The following is a 23,581-nucleotide window of genomic DNA, read 5'->3' on the forward strand; positions in this document are numbered from 1 at the left end:
TTGTTCTTCGGAATTCTGCTGAAGTTTAAAAATGCTATGGAACTCTTCCATTGTTCTCGGAATTCTGGTGAAGTTGATAAATGCTACGGAACTCTTCCATTATTCTCGGAATTCTGGTGAAGTTTAAAAATGCTACGGAACTCATCCATTGTTCTCGGAATTCTGCTGAAGTTTAAAAATGCTACGGAACTCTTCCATTGTTCTTCGGAATTCTGCTGAAGTTTAAAAATGGTACGGAACTTTTCCATTGTTCTTCGGAATTCTGACGTAGTTTAAAAAGGCTACGGAACTCTTCCATTGTTCTTCGGAATTCTGCTGAAGTTTAAAAATGCTACGGAACTCTTTCATTGTTCTTCGGAATTCTGCAGAAGTTTAAAAATGCTACGGAACTCTTCCATCGTTCTTGGAATTCTGTTGAAGTTTAAAAATGCTGCGGAACTCTTCCATTGTTCTCAGAATTCTGCTGAAGCTTATAAATTCTATGGTGCTCTTCCATTGTTCTTGGGAATTCTGCTGAAGTTTAAAAATGTTACGGATCAATTCCATTGTTCTTCGGAATTCTGCTGAAGTTTAAAAATGCTACGGAACTCTTCCATTGTTTTCGGAATTCTGCTGAAGTTTAAAAATGCTATGGAACTCTTCCATTGTTCTTCGGAATTCTGCTGAAGTTTAAAAATGGTACGGAACTTTTCCATTGTTCTTTGGCATTCTGATGAAGTTTAAAAATGCTACGGAACTCTTCCATTGTTCTTCGGAATTCTGCTGAAGTTTAAAAATGCTACGGAACTTTTCCATTGTTCTTCGGAATTCTGCTGTAATTTCAAAAAGCTACGGAACTCTTCCATTGTTCTTCGGAATTCTGCTGAAGTTTAAAAATGCTACGGAACTCTTCCATTGTTCTTCGGAATTCTGCTGAAGTTTAAAAATGCTACGGAACTCTTCCATTGTTTTTTGGAATTCTGCTGAAGTTTAAAAATGCTGTGGAACTCTTCCATTGTTCTCGGAATTCTTCTGAAGTTTGAAAATGCTACGGAACTCTTCCATTGTTCTTCAGAATACTGCTGAAGTTTAAAAATGCTACGGAACACTTCCTTTGTTCTTCGGAATTCTGCTGAAGTTTAAAAATGCTACGGAACTCTTCCATTGTTCACGGAATTCTGGTGAAGTTTAAAAATGCTACGGAACTCTTCCATTGTTCTTCGGAATTCTGCTGAAGTTTAAAAATGCTATGGAACTCTTCCATTGTTCTTCTGAATTCTGCTGAAGTTTAAAAATGGTACGGAACTTTTCCATTGTTCTTCGGAATTCTGACGTAGTTTAAAAAGGCTACGGAACTCTTCCATTGTTCTTCGGAATTCTGCTGAAGTTTAAAAATGCTACGGAACTCTTTCATTGTTCTTCGGAATTCTGCAGAAGTTTAAAAATGCTACGGAACTCTTCCATCGTTCTTGGAATTCTGTTGAAGTTTAAAAATGCTGCGGAACTCTTCCATTGTTCTCAGAATTCTGCTGAAGCTTATAAATTCTATGGTCCTCTTCCATTGTTCTTGGGAATTCTGCTGAAGTTTAAAAATGTTACGGATCAATTAAATTGTTCTTCGGAATTCTGCTGAAGTTTAAAAATGCTACGGAACTCTTCCATTGTTTTCGGAATTCTGCTGAAGTTTAAAAATGCTATGGAACTCTTCCATTGTTCTTCGGAATTCTGCTGAAGTTTAAAAATGGTACGGAACTTTTCCATTGTTCTTTGGCATTCTGATGAAGTTTAAAAATGCTACGGAACTCTTCCATTGTTCTTCGGAATTCTGCTGAAGTTTAAAAATGCTACGGAACTTTTCCATTGTTCTTCGGAATTCTGCTGTAATTTCAAAAAGCTACGGAACTCTTCCATTGTTCTTCGGAATTCTGCTGAAGTTTAAAAATGCTACGGAACTCTTCCATTGTTCTTCGGAATTCTGCTGAAGTTTAAAAATGCTACGGAACTCTTCCATTGTTTTTTGGAATTCTGCTGAAGTTTAAAAATGCTGTGGAACTCTTCCATTGTTCTCGGAATTCTTCTGAAGTTTGAAAATGCTACGGAACTCTTCCATTGTTCTTCAGAATACTGCTGAAGTTTAAAAATGCTACGGAACACTTCCTTTGTTCTTCGGAATTCTGCTGAAGTTTAAAAATGCTACGGAACTCTTCCATTGTTCACGGAATTCTGGTGAAGTTTAAAAATGCTACGGAACTCTTCCATTGTTCTTCGGAATTCTGCTGAAGTTTAAAAATGCTATGGAACTCTTCCATTGTTCTTCTGAATTCTGCTAATGTTTAAAAATGCTACGGAACTCTTCCATTGTTCTCGGAATTCTGGTGAAGTTTAAAAATGCTACGGAACTCTTCCATTGTTCTCGGAATTCTACTGAAGTTTAAAAATGCTATGGAACTCTTCCATTGTTCTTCCGAATTCTGCTGAAGTTTAAAAATGGTACGGAACTTTTCCATTGTTCTTTGGCATTCTGATGAAGTTTAAAAATGCTACGGAACTCTTCCATTGTTCTTCGGAATTCTGCAGAAGTTTAAAAATGCTACGGAACTCTTCCATTGTTCTTGGAATTCTGGTGAAGTTTAAAAATGCTACGGAACTCTTCCATTATTCTCAGAATTCTGGTGAAGTTTATAAATTCTGCGGTACTCTTCCATTGTTCTTGGGAATTCTGCTGAAGTTTAAAAATGTTACGGATCATTTCCATTGTTCTTTGGAATTCTGCTGAAGTTTAAAAATGCTACGGAACTCTTGCATTGTTCTTCGGAATTCTGCTGAAGTTTAAAAATGCTATGGAACTCTTCTATTGTTCTCGGAATTCTGGTGAAGTTGAAAAATGCTACGGAACTCTTCCATTATTCTCGGAATTCTGGTGAAGTTTAAAAATGCTACGGAACTCATCCATTGTTCTCGGAATTCTGCTGAAGTTTAAAAATGCTACGGAACTCTTCCATTGTTCTTCGGAATTCTGCTGAAGTTTAAAAATGGTACGGAACTTTTCCATTGTTCTTCGGAATTCTGACGTAGTTTAAAAAGGCTACGGAACTCTTCCATTGTTCTTCGGAATTCTGCTGAAGTTTAAAAATGCTACGGACCTCTTTCATTGTTCTTCGGAATTCTGCAGAAGTTTAAAAATGCTACGGAACTCTTCCATCGTTCTTGGAATTCTGTTGAAGTTTAAAAATGCTGCGGAACTCTTCCATTGTTCTCAGAATTCTGCTGAAGCTTATAAATTCTATAGTGCTCTTCCATTGTTCTTGGGAATTCTGCTGAAGTTTAAAAATGTTACGGATCAATTCCATTGTTCTTCGGAATTCTGCTGAAGTTTAAAAATGCTACGGAACTCTTCCATTGTTCTCGGAATTCTGCTGAAGTTTAAAAATGCTATGGAACTCTTCCATTGTTCTTCGGAATTCTGCTGAAGTTTAAAAATGGTACGGAACTTTTCCATTGTTCTTTGGCATTCTGATGAAGTTTGAAAATGCTACGGAACTCTTCCATTGTTCTTCGGAATTCTGCTGAAGTTTAAAAATGCTACGGAACTTTTCCATTGTTCTTCGGAATTCTGCTGTAATTTCAAAAAGCTACGGAACTCTTCCATTGTTCTTCGGAATTCTGCTGAAGTTTAAAAATGCTACGGAACTCTTCCATTGTTCTTCGGAATTCTGCTGAAGTTTAAAAATGCTACGGAACTCTTCCATTGTTTTTTGGAATTCTGCTGAAGTTTAAAAATGCTGTGGAACTCTTCCATTGTTCTCGGAATTCTTCTGAAGTTTGAAAATGCTACGGAACTCTTCCATTGTTCTTCAGAATACTGCTGAAGTTTAAAAATGCTACGGAACACTTCCTTTGTTCTTCGGAATTCTGCTGAAGTTTAAAAATGCTACGGAACTCTTCCATTGTTCACGGAATTCTGGTGAAGTTTAAAAATGCTACGGAACTCTTCCATTGTTCTTCGGAATTCTGCTGAAGTTTAAAAATGCTATGGAACTCTTCCATTGTTCTTCTGAATTCTGCTAATGTTTAAAAATGCTACGGAACTCTTCCATTGTTCTCGGAATTCTGGTAAAGTTTAAAAATGCTACGGAACTCTTCCATTGTTCTCGGAATTCTACTGAAGTTTAAAAATGCTATGGAACTCTTCCATTGTTCTTCGGAATTCTGCTGAAGTTTAAAAATGGTACGGAACTTTTCCATTGTTCTTTGGCATTCTGATGAAGTTTAAAAATGCTACGGAACTCTTCCATTGTTCTTCGGAATTCTGCAGAAGTTTAAAAATGCTACGGAACTCTTCCATTGTTCTTGGAATTCTGGTGAAGTTTAAAAATGCTACGGAACTCTTCCATTATTCTCAGAATTCTGGTGAAGTTTATAAATTCTGCGGTGCTCTTCCATTGTTCTTGGGAATTCTGCTGAAGTTTAAAAATGTTACGGATCATTTCCATTGTTCTTTGGAATTCTGCTGAAGTTTAAAAATGCTACGGAACTCTTGCATTGTTCTTTGGAATTCTGCTGAAGTTTAAAAATGCTATGGAACTCTTCCATTGTTCTCGGAATTCTGGTGAAGTTGAAAAATGCTACGGAACTCTTCCATTATTCTCGGAATTCTGGTGAAGTTTAAAAATGCTACGGAACTCATCCATTGTTCTCGGAATTCTGCTGAAGTTTAAAAATGCTACGGAACTCTTCCATTGTTCTTCGGAATTCTGCTGAAGTTTAAAAATGGTACGGAACTTTTCCATTGTTCTTCGGAATTCTGACGTAGTTTAAAAAGGCTACGGAACTCTTCCATTGTTCTTCGGAATTCTGCTGAAGTTTAAAAATGCTACGGAACTCTTTCATTGTTCTTCGGAATTCTGCAGAAGTTTAAAAATGCTACGGAACTCTTCCATCGTTCTTGGAATTCTGGTGAAGTTTAAAAATGCTACGGAACTCTTCCATTGTTCTCAGAATTCTGCTGAAGCTTATAAATTCTATGGTGCTCTTCCATTGTTCTTGGGAATTCTGCTGAAGTTTAAAAATGTTACGGATCAATTCCATTGTTCTTCGGAATTCTGCTGAAGTTTAAAAATGCTACGGATCTCTTCCATTGTTCTTCGGAATTCTGCTGAAGTTTAAAAATGCTACGGAACTCTTCCATTGTTCTTCGGAATTCTGCTGAAGTTTAAAAATGCTACGGAACTCTTCCATTGTTTTTCGGAATTCTGCTGAAGTTTAAAAATGCTGTGGAACTCTTCCATTGTTCTCGGAATTCTTCTGAAGTTTGAAAATGCTACGGAACTCTTCCATTGTTCTTCAGAATACTGCTGAAGTTTAAAAATGCTACGGAACACTTCCTTTGTTCTTCGGAATTCTGCTGAAGTTTAAAAATGCTACGGAACTCTTCCATTGTTCACGGAATTCTGGTGAAGTTTAAAAATGCTACGGAACTCTTCCATTGTTATTCTTAATTCTGCTGAAGTTTAAAAATGGTACGGAACTCTTCCATTGTTCTTCGGAATTCTGCTGAAGTTTAAAAATGCTATGGAACTCATCCATTGTTCTTCTGAATTCTGCTAAAGTTTAAAAATGCTACGGAACTCTTCCATTGTTCTCGGAATTCTGGTGAAGTTTAAAAATGCTACGGAACTCTTCCATTGTTCTCAGAATTCTGCTGAAGTTTAAAAATGCTATGGAACTCTTCCATTGTTCTTCGGAATTCTGCTGAAGTTTAAAAATGGTACGGAACTTTTCCATTGTTCTTCGGAATTCTGATGAAGTTTAAAACTGCAACGGAACTCTTCCATTGTTCTTCGGAATTCTGCTGAAGTTTAAAAATGCTACGGAACTCTTCCATTGTTCTTCGGAATTCTGCTGAAGTTTAAAAATGCTATGGAACTCTTCCATTGTTCTCGGAATTCTGGTGAAGTTGAAAAATGCTACGGAACTCTTCCATTGTTCTCGGAATTCTGGTGAAGTTTAAAAATGCTACGGAACTCATCCATTGTTCTCGGAATTCTGCTGAAGTTTAAAAATGCTGCGGAATTCTTCCATTGTTCTTCGGAATTCTGCTGAAGTTTAAAAATGGTACGGAACTTTTCCATTGTTCTTCGGAATTCTGACGAAGTTTAAAAAGGCTACGGAACTCTTCCATTGTTCTTCGGAATTCTGCTGAAGTTTAAAAATGCTACGGAACTCTTCCATTGTTCTTCGGAATTCTGCAGAAGTTTAAAAATGCTACGGAACTCTTCCATTGTTCTTGGAATTCTGCAGAAGTTTAAAAATGCTACAGAACTCTTCCATTGTTCTCAGAATTCTGCTGAAGCTTATAAATTCTACGGTGCTCTTCCATTGTTCTTGGGAATTCTGCTGAAGTTTAAAAATGTTACGGATCAATTCCATTGTTCTTCGGAATTCTGCTGAAGTTTAAAAATGCTACGGAACTTTTCCATTGTTCTTCGGAATCCTGCTGAAGTTTAAAAATGCTACGGAACTCATCCAATGTTCTTCGGAATTCTGCTGAAGTTTAAAAATGCTACGGAACTCTTCCATTGTTTTGCGGAATTCTTCTGAAGTTTAAAAATGCTAGAGAACTCTCTTGCTCTTCAGAATTCTGCTGAAGTTTAAAAATGCTACGGAACACTTCCTTTGTTTTTCGGAATTCTGCTGAAGTTTAAAAATGCTACAGAACTCTTCCATTGTTCACGGTATTCTGGTGAAGTTTAAAAATGCTACGGAACTCTTCCATTGTTCTTCGGAATTCTGCTGAAGTTTAAAAATGCTACGGGACTCTTCCATTGTTCTTCTGAGTTCTGCTGAAGTTTAAAAAGGCTACGGAACTCTTCCATTGTTCTTCGGAATTCTGCTGAAGTTTAAAACTGCAACGGAACTCTTCCATTGTTCTTCGGAATTCTGCTGAAGTTTAAAAAGGCTACGGAACTCTTCCATTGTTCTTCGGAATTCTGCTGAAGTTTAAAAATGCTATGGAATTCTTCCATTGTTCTCGGAATTCTGGTGAAGTTTAAAAATGCTGCGGAACTCATCCATTGTTCTTGGAATTCTGCTGAAGTTTAAAAATGCTACGGAACTCTTCCATTGTTCTTCGGAATTCTGCTGTAATTTAAAAATGCTACGGAACTCTTCCATTGTTCTTCGGAATTCTGCTGAAGTTTAAAAATGCTGTGGAACTCTTCCATTGTTCTCGGAATTCTTCTGAAGTTTGAAAATGCTACGGAACTCTTCCATTGTTCTTCAGAATACTGCTGAAGTTTAAAAATGCTACGGAACACTTCCTTTGTTCTTCGGAATTCTGCTGAAGTTTAAAAATGCTACGGAACTCTTCCATTGTTCACGGAATTCTGGTGAAGTTTAAAAATGCTACGGAACTCTTCCATTGTTATTCTTAATTCTGCTGAAGTTTAAAAATGGTACGGAACTCTTCCATTGTTCTTCGGAATTCTGCTGAAGTTTAAAAATGCTATGGAACTCATCCATTGTTCTTCTGAATTCTGCTAAAGTTTAAAAATGCTACGGAACTCTTCCATTGTTCTCGGAATTCTGGTGAAGTTTAAAAATGCTACGGAACTCTTCCATTGTTCTCAGAATTCTGCTGAAGTTTAAAAATGCTATGGAACTCTTCCATTGTTCTTCGGAATTCTGCTGAAGTTTAAAAATGGTACGGAACTTTTCCATTGTTCTTCGGAATTCTGATGAAGTTTAAAACTGCAACGGAACTCTTCCATTGTTCTTCGGAATTCTGCTGAAGTTTAAAAATGCTACGGAACTCTTCCATTGTTCTTCGGAATTCTGCTGAAGTTTAAAAATGCTATGGAACTCTTCCATTGTTCTCGGAATTCTGGTGAAGTTGAAAAATGCTACGGAACTCTTCCATTGTTCTCGGAATTCTGGTGAAGTTTAAAAATGCTACGGAACTCATCCATTGTTCTCGGAATTCTGCTGAAGTTTAAAAATGCTGCGGAATTCTTCCATTGTTCTTCGGAATTCTGCTGAAGTTTAAAAATGGTACGGAACTTTTCCATTGTTCTTCGGAATTCTGACGAAGTTTAAAAAGGCTACGGAACTCTTCCATTGTTCTTCGGAATTCTGCTGAAGTTTAAAAATGCTACGGAACTCTTCCATTGTTCTTCGGAATTCTGCAGAAGTTTAAAAATGCTACGGAACTCTTCCATTGTTCTTGGAATTCTGCAGAAGTTTAAAAATGCTACAGAACTCTTCCATTGTTCTCAGAATTCTGCTGAAGCTTATAAATTCTACGGTGCTCTTCCATTGTTCTTGGGAATTCTGCTGAAGTTTAAAAATGTTACGGATCAATTCCATTGTTCTTCGGAATTCTGCTGAAGTTTAAAAATGCTACGGAACTTTTCCATTGTTCTTCGGAATCCTGCTGAAGTTTAAAAATGCTACGGAACTCATCCAATGTTCTTCGGAATTCTGCTGAAGTTTAAAAATGCTACGGAACTCTTCCATTGTTTTGCGGAATTCTTCTGAAGTTTAAAAATGCTAGAGAACTCTCTTGCTCTTCAGAATTCTGCTGAAGTTTAAAAATGCTACGGAACACTTCCTTTGTTTTTCGGAATTCTGCTGAAGTTTAAAAATGCTACAGAACTCTTCCATTGTTCACGGTATTCTGGTGAAGTTTAAAAATGCTACGGAACTCTTCCATTGTTCTTCGGAATTCTGCTGAAGTTTAAAAATGCTACGGGACTCTTCCATTGTTCTTCTGAGTTCTGCTGAAGTTTAAAAAGGCTACGGAACTCTTCCATTGTTCTTCGGAATTCTGCTGAAGTTTAAAACTGCAACGGAACTCTTCCATTGTTCTTCGGAATTCTGCTGAAGTTTAAAAAGGCTACGGAACTCTTCCATTGTTCTTCGGAATTCTGCTGAAGTTTAAAAATGCTATGGAATTCTTCCATTGTTCTCGGAATTCTGGTGAAGTTTAAAAATGCTGCGGAACTCATCCATTGTTCTTGGAATTCTGCTGAAGTTTAAAAATGCTACGGAACTCTTCCATTGTTCTTCGGAATTCTGCTGTAATTTAAAAATGCTACGGAACTCTTCCATTGTTCTTCGGAATTCTGCTGAAGTTTAAAAATGCTACGGAACTCTTCCATTGTTCTTCGGAATTCTGCTGAAGTTTAAAAATGCTACGGAACTCTTCCATTGTTTTTCGGAATTCTGCTGAAGTTTAAAAATGCTGTGGAACTCTTCCATTGTTCTCGGAATTCTTCTGAAGTTTGAAAATGCTACGGAACTCTTCCATTGTTCTTCAGAATACTGCTGAAGTTTAAAAATGGTACGGAACACATCCTTTGTTCTTCGGAATTCTGCTGAAGTTTAAAAATGCTACGGAACTCTTCCATTGTTCACGGAATTCTGGTGAAGTTTAAAAATGCTACGGAACTCTTCCATTGTTCTTTGGAATTCTGCTGAAGTTTAAAAATGCTATGGAACTCTTCCATTGTTCTTCTGAATTCTGCTGAAGTTTAAAAATGCTACGGAACTCTTCCATTGTTCTCGGAATTCTGTTGAAGTTTAAAAATGCTACGGAACTCTTCCATTGTTCTCGGAATTCTAGTGAAGTTTATAAATGCTACGGAACTCTTCCATTGTTCTCGGAATTCTGCTGAAGTTTAAAAATGCTATGGAACTCTTCCATTGTTCTTCGGAATTCTGCTGAAGTTTAAAAATGCTACGGAACTTTTCCATTGTTCTTCGGAATTCTGATGAAGTTTAAAAATGCTACGGAACTCTTCCTTTGTTCTTCGGAATTCTGCTGAAGTTTAAAAATGCTACGGAACTCTTCCATTGTTCTTCGGAATTCTGCAGAAGTTTAAAAATGCTACGGAACTCTTCCATTGTTCTTGGAATTCTGGTGAAGTTTAAAAATGCTACGGAACTCTTCCATTGTTCTCAGAATTCTGCTGAAGTTTATAAATTCTACGGTACTCTTCCATTGTTCTTGGGAATTCTGCTGAAGTTTAAAAATGTTACGGATCATTTCCATTGTTCTTCGGAATTCTGCTGAAGTTTAAATATGCTACGGAACTCTTCCATTGTTCTTTGGAATTCTGCTGAAGTTTAAAAATGCTACGGAACTCTTCGATTGTTCTTCGGAATTCTGCTGAAGTTTAAAAATGCTACGGAACTCTTCCATTGTTCTTCTGAGTTCTGCTGAAGTTTAAAAATGCTGCGGAACTCTTCCATTGTTCTTCGGAATCTTGATGAAGTTTAAAACTGCAACGGAACTCTTCCATTGTTCTTCGGAATTCTGCTGAAGTTTAAAAATGCTACGGAACTCTTCTATTGTTCTTCGGAATTCTGCTGAAGTTTAAAAATGCTATGGAAATCTTCCATTGTTCTCGGAATTCTGGTGAAGTTTAAAAATGCTACGGAACTCTTCCATTGTTCTCGGAATTCTGGTGAAGTTTAAAAATGCTACGGAACTCATCCATTGTTCTCGGAATTCTGCTGAAGTTTAAAAATGCTACGGAACTCTTCCATTGTTCTTCGGAATTCTGCTGAAGTTTAAAAATGGTACGGAACTTTTCCATTGTTCTTCGGAATTCTGACGAAGTTTAAAAAGGCTACGGAACTCTTCCATTGTTCTTGGAATTCTGGTGAAGTTTAAAAATGCTACGGAACTCTTCCATTGTTCTCAGAATTCTGCTGAAGCTTATAAATTATACGGTGCTCTTCCATTGTTCTTGGGAATTCTGCTGAAGTTTAAAAATGTTACGGATCAATTCCATTGTTCTTCGGAATTCTGCTGAAGTTTGAAAATGCTACGGAACTCTTCCATTGTTCTCGGAATTCTGGTGAAGTTTAAAAATGCTACGGAACTCTTCCATTGTTCTTTGGAATTCTGCTGAAGTTTAAAAATGCTATGGAACTCTTCCATTGTTCTTCTGAATTCTGCTGAAGTTTAAAAATGCTACGGAACTCTTCCATTGTTCTCGGAATTCTGTTGAAGTTTAAAAATGCTACGGAACTCTTCCATTGTTCTCGGAATTCTGGTGAAGTTTAAAAATGCTACAGAACTCTTCCATTGTTCTCGGAATTCTGCTGAAGTTTAAAAATGCTATGGAACTCTTCCATTGTTCTTCGGAATTCTGCTGAAGTTTAAAAATGCTACGGAACTTTTCCATTGTTCTTCGGAATTCTGATGAAGTTTAAAAATGCTACGGAACTCTTCCATTGTTCTTCGGAATTCTGCTGAAGTTTAAAAATGCTACGGAACTCTTCCATTGTTCTTAGGAATTCTGCAGAAGTTTAAAAATGCTACGGAACTCTTCCATTGTTCTTGGAATTCTGGTGAAGTTTAAAAATGCTACGGAACTCTTCCACTGTTCTCAGAATTCTGCTGAAGTTTATGAATTCTATGGTACTCTTCCATTGTTCTTGGGAATTCTGCTGAAGTTTAAAAATATTACGGATCATTTCCATTGTTCTTCGGAATTCTGCTGAAGTTTAAATATGCTACGGAACTCTTCCATTGTTCTTTTGAATTCTGTTGAAGTTTAAAAATGCTACGGAACTCTTCGATTGTTCTTCGGAATTCTGCTGAAGTTTAAAAATGCTACGGAACTCTTCCATTGTTCTTCTGAGTTCTGCTGAAGTTTAAAAATGCTGCGGAACTCTTCCATTGTTCTTCGGAATTCTGATGAAGTTTAAAACTGCAACGGAACTCTTCCATTGTTCTTCGGAATTCTGCTGAAGTTTAAAAATGCTACGGAACTCTTCTATTGTTCTTCGGAATTCTGCTGAAGTTTAAAAATGCTATGGAACTCTTCCATTGTTCTCGGAATTCTGGTGAAGTTTAAAAATGCTACGGAATTCTTCCATTGTTCTCGGAAATCTGGTGAAGTTTAAAAATGCTACGGAACTCATCCATTGTTCTCGGAATTCTGCTGAAGTTTAAAAATGCTACGGAACTCTTCCATTGTTCTTCGGAATTCTGCTGAAGTTTAAAAATGGTACGGAACTTTTCCATTGTTCTTCGGAATTCTGACGAAGTTTAAAAAGGCTACGGAACTCTTCCATTGTTCTTCGGAATTCTGCTGAAGTTTAAAAATGCTTCGGAACTCTTCCATTGTTCTTCGGAATTCTGCAGAAGTTTAAAAATGCTACGGAACTCTTCCATTGTTCTTGGAATTCTGGTGAAGTTTAAAAATGCTACGGAACTCTTCCATTGTACTCAGAATTCTGCTGAAGCTTATAAATTCTACGGTTCTCTTCCATTGTTCTTGGGAATTCTGCTGAAGTTTGAAAATGCTACGGAACTCTTCCATTGTTCTTCAGAATTCTGCTGAAGTTTAAAAATGCTACGGAACACTTCCTTTGTTCTTCGGAATTCTGCTGAAGTTTAAAAATGCTACGGAACTCTTCCATTGTTCATGGAATTCTGGTGAAGTTTAAAAATGCTACGGAACTCTTCCATTGTTCTTTGGAATTCTGCTGAAGTTTAAAAATGCTATGGAACTCTTCCATTGTTCTTCTGAATTCTGCTGAAGTTTAAAAATGCTACGGAACTCTTCCATTGTTCTCGGAATTCTGTTGAAGTTTAAAAATGCTACGGAACTCTTCCATTGTTCTCGGAATTCTGGTGAAGTTTAAAAATGCTATGGAACTCATCCATTGTTCTTCTGAATTCTGCTAAAGTTTAAAAATGCTACGGAACTCTTCCATTGTTCTCGGAATTCTGGTGAAGTTTAAAAATGCTACGGAACTCTTCCATTGTTCTCAGAATTCTGCTGAAGTTTAAAAATGCTATGGAACTCTTCCATTGTTCTTCGGAATTCTGCTGAAGTTTAAAAATGGTACGGAACTTTTCCATTGTTCTTCGGAATTCTGATGAAGTTTAAAACTGCAACGGAACTCTTCCATTGTTCTTCGGAATTCTGCTGAAGTTTAAAAATGCTACGGAACTCTTCCATTGTTCTTCGGAATTCTGCTGAAGTTTAAAAATGCTATGGAACTCTTCCATTGTTCTCGGAATTCTGGTGAAGTTGAAAAATGCTACGGAACTCTTCCATTGTTCTCGGAATTCTGGTGAAGTTTAAAAATGCTACGGAACTCATCCATTGTTCTCGGAATTCTGCTGAAGTTTAAAAATGCTGCGGAATTCTTCCATTGTTCTTCGGAATTCTGCTGAAGTTTAAAAATGGTACGGAACTTTTCCATTGTTCTTCGGAATTCTGACGAAGTTTAAAAAGGCTACGGAACTCTTCCATTGTTCTTCGGAATTCTGCTGAAGTTTAAAAATGCTACGGAACTCTTCCATTGTTCTTCGGAATTCTGCAGAAGTTTAAAAATGCTACGGAACTCTTCCATTGTTCTTGGAATTCTGCAGAAGTTTAAAAATGCTACAGAACTCTTCCATTGTTCTCAGAATTCTGCTGAAGCTTATAAATTCTACGGTGCTCTTCCATTGTTCTTGGGAATTCTGCTGAAGTTTAAAAATGTTACGGATCAATTCCATTGTTCTTCGGAATTCTGCTGAAGTTTAAAAATGCTACGGAACTTTTCCATTGTTCTTCGGAATCCTGCTGAAGTTTAAAAATGCTACGGAACTCATCCAATGTTCTTCGGAATTCTGCTGAAGTTTAAAAATGCTACGGAACTCTTCCATTGTTTTGCGGAATTCTTCTGAAGTTTAAAAATGCTAGAGAACTCTCTTGCTCTTCAGAATTCTGCTGAAGTTTAAAAATGCTACGGAACACTTCCTTTGTTTTTCGGAATTCTGCTGAAGTTTAAAAATGCTACAGAACTCTTCCATTGTTCACGGTATTCTGGTGAAGTTTAAAAATGCTACGGAACTCTTCCATTGTTCTTCGGAATTCTGCTGAAGTTTAAAAATGCTACGGGACTCTTCCATTGTTCTTCTGAGTTCTGCTGAAGTTTAAAAAGGCTACGGAACTCTTCCATTGTTCTTCGGAATTCTGCTGAAGTTTAAAACTGCAACGGAACTCTTCCATTGTTCTTCGGAATTCTGCTGAAGTTTAAAAAGGCTACGGAACTCTTCCATTGTTCTTCGGAATTCTGCTGAAGTTTAAAAATGCTATGGAATTCTTCCATTGTTCTCGGAATTCTGGTGAAGTTTAAAAATGCTGCGGAACTCATCCATTGTTCTTGGAATTCTGCTGAAGTTTAAAAATGCTACGGAACTCTTCCATTGTTCTTCGGAATTCTGCTGTAATTTAAAAATGCTACGGAACTCTTCCATTGTTCTTCGGAATTCTGCTGAAGTTTAAAAATGCTACGGAACTCTTCCATTGTTCTTCGGAATTCTGCTGAAGTTTAAAAATGCTACGGAACTCTTCCATTGTTTTTCGGAATTCTGCTGAAGTTTAAAAATGCTGTGGAACTCTTCCATTGTTCTCGGAATTCTTCTGAAGTTTGAAAATGCTACGGAACTCTTCCATTGTTCTTCAGAATACTGCTGAAGTTTAAAAATGGTACGGAACACATCCTTTGTTCTTCGGAATTCTGCTGAAGTTTAAAAATGCTACGGAACTCTTCCATTGTTCACGGAATTCTGGTGAAGTTTAAAAATGCTACGGAACTCTTCCATTGTTCTTTGGAATTCTGCTGAAGTTTAAAAATGCTATGGAACTCTTCCATTGTTCTTCTGAATTCTGCTGAAGTTTAAAAATGCTACGGAACTCTTCCATTGTTCTCGGAATTCTGTTGAAGTTTAAAAATGCTACGGAACTCTTCCATTGTTCTCGGAATTCTAGTGAAGTTTATAAATGCTACGGAACTCTTCCATTGTTCTCGGAATTCTGCTGAAGTTTAAAAATGCTATGGAACTCTTCCATTGTTCTTCGGAATTCTGCTGAAGTTTAAAAATGCTACGGAACTTTTCCATTGTTCTTCGGAATTCTGATGAAGTTTAAAAATGCTACGGAACTCTTCCTTTGTTCTTCGGAATTCTGCTGAAGTTTAAAAATGCTACGGAACTCTTCCATTGTTCTTCGGAATTCTGCAGAAGTTTAAAAATGCTACGGAACTCTTCCATTGTTCTTGGAATTCTGGTGAAGTTTAAAAATGCTACGGAACTCTTCCATTGTTCTCAGAATTCTGCTGAAGTTTATAAATTCTACGGTACTCTTCCATTGTTCTTGGGAATTCTGCTGAAGTTTAAAAATGTTACGGATCATTTCCATTGTTCTTCGGAATTCTGCTGAAGTTTAAATATGCTACGGAACTCTTCCATTGTTCTTTGGAATTCTGCTGAAGTTTAAAAATGCTACGGAACTCTTCGATTGTTCTTCGGAATTCTGCTGAAGTTTAAAAATGCTACGGAACTCTTCCATTGTTCTTCTGAGTTCTGCTGAAGTTTAAAAATGCTGCGGAACTCTTCCATTGTTCTTCGGAATCTTGATGAAGTTTAAAACTGCAACGGAACTCTTCCATTGTTCTTCGGAATTCTGCTGAAGTTTAAAAATGCTACGGAACTCTTCTATTGTTCTTCGGAATTCTGCTGAAGTTTAAAAATGCTATGGAAATCTTCCATTGTTCTCGGAATTCTGGTGAAGTTTAAAAATGCTACGGAACTCTTCCATTGTTCTCGGAATTCTGGTGAAGTTTAAAAATGCTACGGAACTCATCCATTGTTCTCGGAATTCTGCTGAAGTTTAAAAATGCTACGGAACTCTTCCATTGTTCTTCGGAATTCTGCTGAAGTTTAAAAATGGTACGGAACTTTTCCATTGTTCTTCGGAATTCTGACGAAGTTTAAAAAGGCTACGGAACTCTTCCATTGTTCTTGGAATTCTGGTGAAGTTTAAAAATGCTACGGAACTCTTCCATTGTTCTCAGAATTCTGCTGAAGCTTATAAATTATACGGTGCTCTTCCATTGTTCTTGGGAATTCTGCTGAAGTTTAAAAATGTTACGGATCAATTCCATTGTTCTTCGGAATTCTGCTGAAGTTTGAAAATGCTACGGAACTCTTCCATTGTTCTCGGAATTCTGGTGAAGTTTAAAAATGCTACGGAACTCTTCCATTGTTCTTTGGAATTCTGCTGAAGTTTAAAAATGCTATGGAACTCTTCCATTGTTCTTCTGAATTCTGCTGAAGTTTAAAAATGCTACGGAACTCTTCCATTGTTCTCGGAATTCTGTTGAAGTTTAAAAATGCTACGGAACTCTTCCATTGTTCTCGGAATTCTGGTGAAGTTTAAAAATGCTACAGAACTCTTCCATTGTTCTCGGAATTCTGCTGAAGTTTAAAAATGCTATGGAACTCTTCCATTGTTCTTCGGAATTCTGCTGAAGTTTAAAAATGCTACGGAACTTTTCCATTGTTCTTCGGAATTCTGATGAAGTTTAAAAATGCTACGGAACTCTTCCATTGTTCTTCGGAATTCTGCTGAAGTTTAAAAATGCTACGGAACTCTTCCATTGTTCTTAGGAATTCTGCAGAAGTTTAAAAATGCTACGGAACTCTTCCATTGTTCTTGGAATTCTGGTGAAGTTTAAAAATGCTACGGAACTCTTCCACTGTTCTCAGAATTCTGCTGAAGTTTATGAATTCTATGGTACTCTTCCATTGTTCTTGGGAATTCTGCTGAAGTTTAAAAATATTACGGATCATTTCCATTGTTCTTCGGAATTCTGCTGAAGTTTAAATATGCTACGGAACTCTTCCATTGTTCTTTTGAATTCTGCTGAAGTTTAAAAATGCTACGGAACTCTTCGATTGTTCTTCGGAATTCTGCTGAAGTTTAAAAATGCTACGGAACTCTTCCATTGTTCTTCTGAGTTCTGCTGAAGTTTAAAAATGCTGCGGAACTCTTCCATTGTTCTTCGGAATTCTGATGAAGTTTAAAACTGCAACGGAACTCTTCCATTGTTCTTCGGAATTCTGCTGAAGTTTAAAAATGCTACGGAACTCTTCTATTGTTCTTCGGAATTCTGCTGAAGTTTAAAAATGCTATGGAACTCTTCCATTGTTCTCGGAATTCTGGTGAAGTTTAAAAATGCTACGGAATTCTTCCATTGTTCTCGGAAATCTGGTGAAGTTTAAAAATGCTACGGAACTCATCCATTGTTCTCGGAATTCTGCTGAAGTTTAAAAATGCTACGGAACTCTTCCATTGTTCTTCGGAATTCTGCTGAAGTTTAAAAATGGTACGGAACTTTTCCATTGTTCTTCGGAATTCTGACGAAGTTTAAAAAGGCTACGGAACTCTTCCATTGTTCTTCGGAATTCTGCTGAAGTTTAAAAATGCTTCGGAACTCTTCCATTGTTCTTCGGAATTCTGCAGAAGTTTAAAAATGCTACGGAACTCTTCCATTGTTCTTGGAATTCTGGTGAAGTTTAAAAATGCTACGGAACTCTTCCATTGTACTCAGAATTCTGCTGAAGCTTATAAATTCTACGGTTCTCTTCCATTGTTCTTGGGAATTCTGCTGAAGTTTGAAAATGCTACGGAACTCTTCCATTGTTCTTCAGAATTCTGCTGAAGTTTAAAAATGCTACGGAACACTTCCTTTGTTCTTCGGAATTCTGCTGAAGTTTAAAAATGCTACGGAACTCTTCCATTGTTCATGGAATTCTGGTGAAGTTTAAAAATGCTACGGAACTCTTCCATTGTTCTTTGGAATTCTGCTGAAGTTTAAAAATGCTATGGAACTCTTCCATTGTTCTTCTGAATTCTGCTGAAGTTTAAAAATGCTACGGAACTCTTCCATTGTTCTCGGAATTCTGTTGAAGTTTAAAAATGCTACGGAACTCTTCCATTGTTCTCGGAATTCTGGTGAAGTTTAAAAATGCTACGGAACTCTTCCATTGTTCTCGGAATTCTGCTGAAGTTTAAAAATGCTATGGAACTCTTCCATTGTTCTTCGGAATTCTGCAGAAGTTTAAAAATGCTATGGAACTTTTCCATTGTTCTTCGGAATTCTGATGAAGTTTAAAAATGCTACGGAACTCTTCCATTGTTATTCGGAATTCTGCTGAAGTTTAAAAATGCTACGGAACTCTTCCATTGTTCTTTGGAATTCTGCAGAAGTTTAAAAATGCTACGGAACTCTTCCATTGTTCTTGGAATTCTGGTGAAGTTTAAAAATGCTACGGAACTCTTCCATTGTTCTCAGAATTCTGCTGAAGTTTATAAATTCTACGGTACTCTTCCATTGTTCTTGGGAATTCTGCTGAAGTTTAAAAATGTTACGGATCATTTCCATTGTTCTTCGGAATTCTGCTGAAGTTTAAATATGCTACGGAACTCTTCCATTGTTCTTTGGAATTCTGCTGAAGTTTAAAAATGCTACGGAACTCTTCGATTGTTCTTCGGAATTCTGCTGAAGTTTAAAAATGCTACGGAACTCTTCCATTGTTCTTCTGAGTTCTGCTGAAGTTTAAAAATGCTGCGGAACTCTTCCATTGTTCTTCGGAATTCTGATGAAGTTTAAAACTGCAACGGAACTCTTCCATTGTTCTTCGGAATTCTGCTGAAGTTTAAAAATGCTACGGAACTCTTCTATTGTTCTTCGGAATTCTGCTGAAGTTTAAAAATGCTATGGAAATCTTCCATTGTTCTCGGAATTCTGGTGAAGTTTAAAAATGCTACGGAACTCTTCCATTGTTCTCGGAATTCTGCTGAAGTTTAAAAATGCTACGGAACTCATCCATTGTTCTCGGAATTCTGCTGAAGTTTAAAAATGCTACGGAACTCTTCCATTGTTCTTCGGAATTCTGCTGAAGTTTAAAAATGGTACGGAACTTTTCCATTGTTCTTCGGAATTCTGACGAAGTTTAAAAAGGCTACGGAACTCTTCCATTGTTCCTCGGAATTCTGCTGAAGTTTAAAAATGCTACGGAACTCTTCCATTGTTCTTCGGAATTCTGCAGAAGTTTAAAAATGCTACGGAACTCTTCCATTGTTCTTGGAATTCTGGTGAAGTTTAAAAATGCTACGGAACTCTTCCATTGTTCTCAGAATTCTGCTGAAGCTTATAAATTCTACGGTGCTCTTCCATTGTTCTTGGGAATTCTGCTGAAGTTTAAAAATGTTACGGATCAATTCCATTGTTCTTCGGAATTCTGCTGAAGTTTGAAAATGCTACGGAACTCTTCCATTGTTCTCGGAATTCTGCTGAAGTTTAAAAATGCTATGGAACTCTTCCATTGTTCTTCGGAATTCTGCAGAAGTTTAAAAATGCTATGGAACTTTTCCATTGTTCTTCGGAATTCTGATGAAGTTTAAAAATGCTACGGAACTCTTCCATTGTTCTTCGGAATTCTGCTGAAGTTTAAAAATGCTACGGAACTCTTCCATTGTTCTTTGGAATTCTGCAGAAGTTTAAAAATGCTACGGAACTCTTCCATTGTTCTTGGAATTCTGGTGAAGTTTAAAAATGCTACGGAACTCTTCCATTGTTCTCAGAATTCTGCTGAAGTTTATAAATTCTACGGTACTCTTCCATTGTTCTTGGGAATTCTGCTGAAGTTTAAAAATGTTACGGATCATTTCCATTGTTCTTCGGAATTCTGCTGAAGTTTAAATATGCTACGGAACTCTTCCATTGTTCTTTGGAATTCTGCTGAAGTTTAAAAATGCTACGGAACTCTTCGATTGTTCTTCGGAATTCTGCTGAAGTTTAAAAATGCTACGGAACTCTTCCATTGTTCTTCTGAGTTCTGCTGAAGTTTAAAAATGCTGCGGAACTCTTCCATTGTTCTTCGGAATTCTGATGAAGTTTAAAACTGCAACGGAACTCTTCCATTGTTCTTCGGAATTCTGCTGAAGTTTAAAAATGCTACGGAACTCTTCTATTGTTCTTCGGAATTCTGCTGAAGTTTAAAAATGCTATGGAAATCTTCCATTGTTCTCGGAATTCTGGTGAAGTTTAAAAATGCTACGGAACTCTTCCATTGTTCTCGGAATTCTGGTGAAGTTTAAAAATGCTACGGAACTCATCCATTGTTCTCGGAATTCTGCTGAAGTTTAAAAATGCTACGGAACTCTTCCATTGTTCTTCGGAATTCTGCTGAAGTTTAAAAATGGTACGGAACTTTTCCATTGTTCTTCGGAATTCTGACGAAGTTTAAAAAGGCTACGGAACTCTTCCATTGTTCCTCGGAATTCTGCTGAAGTTTAAAAATGCTACGGAACTCTTCCATTGTTCTTCGGAATTCTGCAGAAGTTTAAAAATGCTACGGAACTCTTCCATTGTTCTTGGAATTCTGGTGAAGTTTAAAAATGCTACGGAACTCTTCCATTGTTCTCAGAATTCTGCTGAAGCTTATAAATTCTACGGTGCTCTTCCATTGTTCTTGGGAATTCTGCTGAAGTTTAAAAATGTTACGGATCAATTCCATTGTTCTTCGGAATTCTGCTGAAGTTTGAAAATGCTACGGAACTCTTCCATTGTTCACGGAATTCTGGTGAAGTTTAAAAATGCTACGGAACTCTTCCATTGTTCTTTGGAATTCTGCTGAAGTTTAAAAATGCTATGGAACTCTTCCATTGTACTTCTGAATTCTGCTGAAGTTTAAAAATGCTACGGAACTCTTCCATTGTTCTCGGAATTCTGTTGAAGTTTAAAAATGCTACGGAACTCTTCCATTGTTCTCGGAATTCTGGTGAAGTTTAAAAATGCTACGGAACTCTTCCATTGTTCTCGGAATTCTGCTGAAGTTTAAAAATGCTATGGAACTCTTCCATTGTTCTTCGGAATTCTGCTGAAGTTTAAAAATGCTACGGAACTTTTCCATTGTTCTTCGGAATTCTGATGAAGTTTAAAAATGCTACGGAACTCTTCCATTGTTCTTCAGAATTCTGCTGAAGTTTAAAAATGCTACGGAACTCTTCCATTGTTCTTCGGAATTCTGCAGAAGTTTAAAAATGCTACGGAACTCTTCCATTGTTCTTGGAATTCTGGTGAAGTTTAAAAATGCTACGGAACTCTTCCATTGTTCTCAGAATTCTGCTGAAGTTTATGAATTCTACGGTACTCTTCCATTGTTCTTGGGAATTCTGCTGAAGTTTAAAAATATTACGGATCATTTCCATTGTTCTTCGGAATTCTGCTGAAGTTTAAATATGCTACGGAACTCTTCCATTGTTCTTTGGAATTCTGCTGAAGTTTAAAAATGCTACGGAACTCTTCGATTGTTCTTCGGAATTCTGCTGAAGTTTAAAAATGTTACGGAACTCTTCCATTGTTCTTCTGAGTTCTGCTGAAGTTTAAAAATGCTGCGGAACTCTTCCATTGTTCTTCGGAATTCTGATGAAGTTTAAAACTGCAACGGAACTCTTCCATTGTTCTTCGGAATTCTGCTGAAGTTTAAAAATGCTACGGAACTCTTCTATTGTTCTTCGGATTTCTGCTGAAGTTTAAAAATGCTATGGAACTCTTCCATTGTTCTCGGAATTCTGGTGAAGTTTAAAAATGCCACGGAATTCTTCCATTGTTCTCGGAAATCTGGTGAAGTTTAAAAATGCTACGGAACTCATCCATTGTTCTCGGAATTCTGCTGAAGTTTAAAAATGCTACGGAACTCTTCCATTGTTCTTCGGAATTCTGCTGAAGTTTAAAAATGGTACGGAACTTTTCCATTGTTCTTCGGAATTCTGACGAAGTTTAAAAAGGCTACGGAACTCTTCCATTGTTCTTCGGAATTCTGCTGAAGTTTAAAAATGCTACGGAACTCTTCCATTGTTCTTCGGAATTCTGCAGAAGTTTAAAAATGCTACGGAACTCTTCCATTGTTCTTGGAATTCTGGTGAAGTTTAAAAATGCTACGGAACTCTTCCATTGTTCTCAGAATTCTGCTGAAGCTTATAAATTCTACGGTGCTCTTCCATTGTTCTTGGGAATTCTGCTGAAGTTTGAAAATGCTACGGAACTCTTCCATTGTTCTTCGGAATTCTGCTGAAGTTTAAAAATGCTACGGAACACTTCCTTTGTTCTTCGGAATTCTGCTGAAGTTTAAAAATGCTACGGAACTCTTCCATTGTTCACGGAATTCTGGTGAAGTTTAAAAATGCTACGGAACTCTTCCATTGTTCTTTGGAATTCTGCTGAAGTTTAAAAATGCTATGGAACTCTTCCATTGTTCTTCTGAATTCTGCTAAAGTTTAAAAATGCTTCGGAACTCTTCCATTGTTCTCGGAATTCTGGTGAAGTTTAAAAATGCTACGGAACTCTTCCATTGTTCTCGGAATTCTGCTGAAGTTTAAAAATGCTACGGAACTCTTCCATTGTTCTTCGGAATTCTGCTGAAGTTTAAAAATGCTACGGATCTTTTCCATTGTTCTTCGGAATTCTGATGAAGTTTAAAAATGCTACGGAACTCTTCCATTGTTCTTCGGAATTCTGCTGAAGTTTAAAAATGCTACGGAACTCTTCCATTGTTCTTCGGAATTCTGCAGAAGTTTAAAAATGCTACGGAACTCTTCCATTGTTCTTGGAATTCTGGTGAAGTTTAAAAATGCTACGGAACTCTTCCATTGTTCTCAGAATTCTGCTGAAGTTTATAAATTCTACGGTACTCTTCCATTGTTCTTGGGAATTCTGCTGAAGTTTAAAAATGTTACGGATCATTTCCATTGTTCTTCGGAATTCTGCTGAAGTTTAAATATGCTACGGAAATCTTCCATTGTTCTTTGGAATTCTGCTGAAGTTTAAAAATGCTACGGAACTCTTCGATTGTTCTTCGGAATTCTGCTGAAGTTTAAAAATGCTACGGAACTCTTCCATTGTTCTTCTGAGTTCTGCTGAAGTTTAAAAATGCTGCGGAACTCTTCCATTGTTCTTCGGAATTCTGATGAAGTTTAAAGCTGCAACAGAACTCTTCCATTGTTCTTCGGAATTCTGCTGAAGTTTAAAAATGCTACGGAACTCTTCTATTGTTCTTCGGAATTCTGCTGAAGTTTAAAAATGCTATGGAACTCTTCCATTGTTCTCGGAATTCTGGTGAAGTTTAAAAATGCTACGGAACTCTTCCATTGTTCTCGGAATTCTGGTGAAGTTTAAAAATGCTACGGAACTCATCCATTGTTCTCGGAATTCTGCTGAAGTTTAAAAATGCTACGGAACTCTTCCATTGTTCTTCGGAATTCTGCTGAAGTTTAAAAATGGTACGGAACTTTTCCATTGTTCTTCGGAATTCTGACGAAGTTTTAAAAGGCTACGGAACTCTTCCATTGTTCTTCGGAATTCTGCTGAAGTTTAAAAATGCTACGGAACTCTTCCATTGTTCTTCGAAATTCTGCAGAAGTTTAAAAATGCTACGGAACTCTTCCATTGTTCTTGGAATTCTGGTGAAGTTTAAAAATGCTACGGAACTCTTCCATTGTTCTCAGAATTCTGCTGAAGCTTATAAATTCTACGGTGCTCTTCCATTGTTCTTGGGAATTCTGCTGAAGTTTAAAAATGTTACGGATCAATTCCATTGTTCTTCGGAATTCTGCTGAAGTTTGAAAATGCTACGGAGCTCTTCCATTGTTCACGGAATTCTGGTGAAGTTTAAAAATGCTACGGAACTCTTCCATTGTTCTTAGGAATTCTGCTGAAGTTTAAAAATGCTATGGAACTCTTC

This window comes from Phyllobates terribilis, unplaced genomic scaffold (genome assembly GCF_046119375.1).
Source record: "Phyllobates terribilis strain yellow unplaced genomic scaffold, ASM4611937v1 Scaffold_197__1_contigs__length_3575590, whole genome shotgun sequence".
NCBI classification, from domain to species: domain Eukaryota; kingdom Metazoa; phylum Chordata; class Amphibia; order Anura; family Dendrobatidae; genus Phyllobates; species Phyllobates terribilis.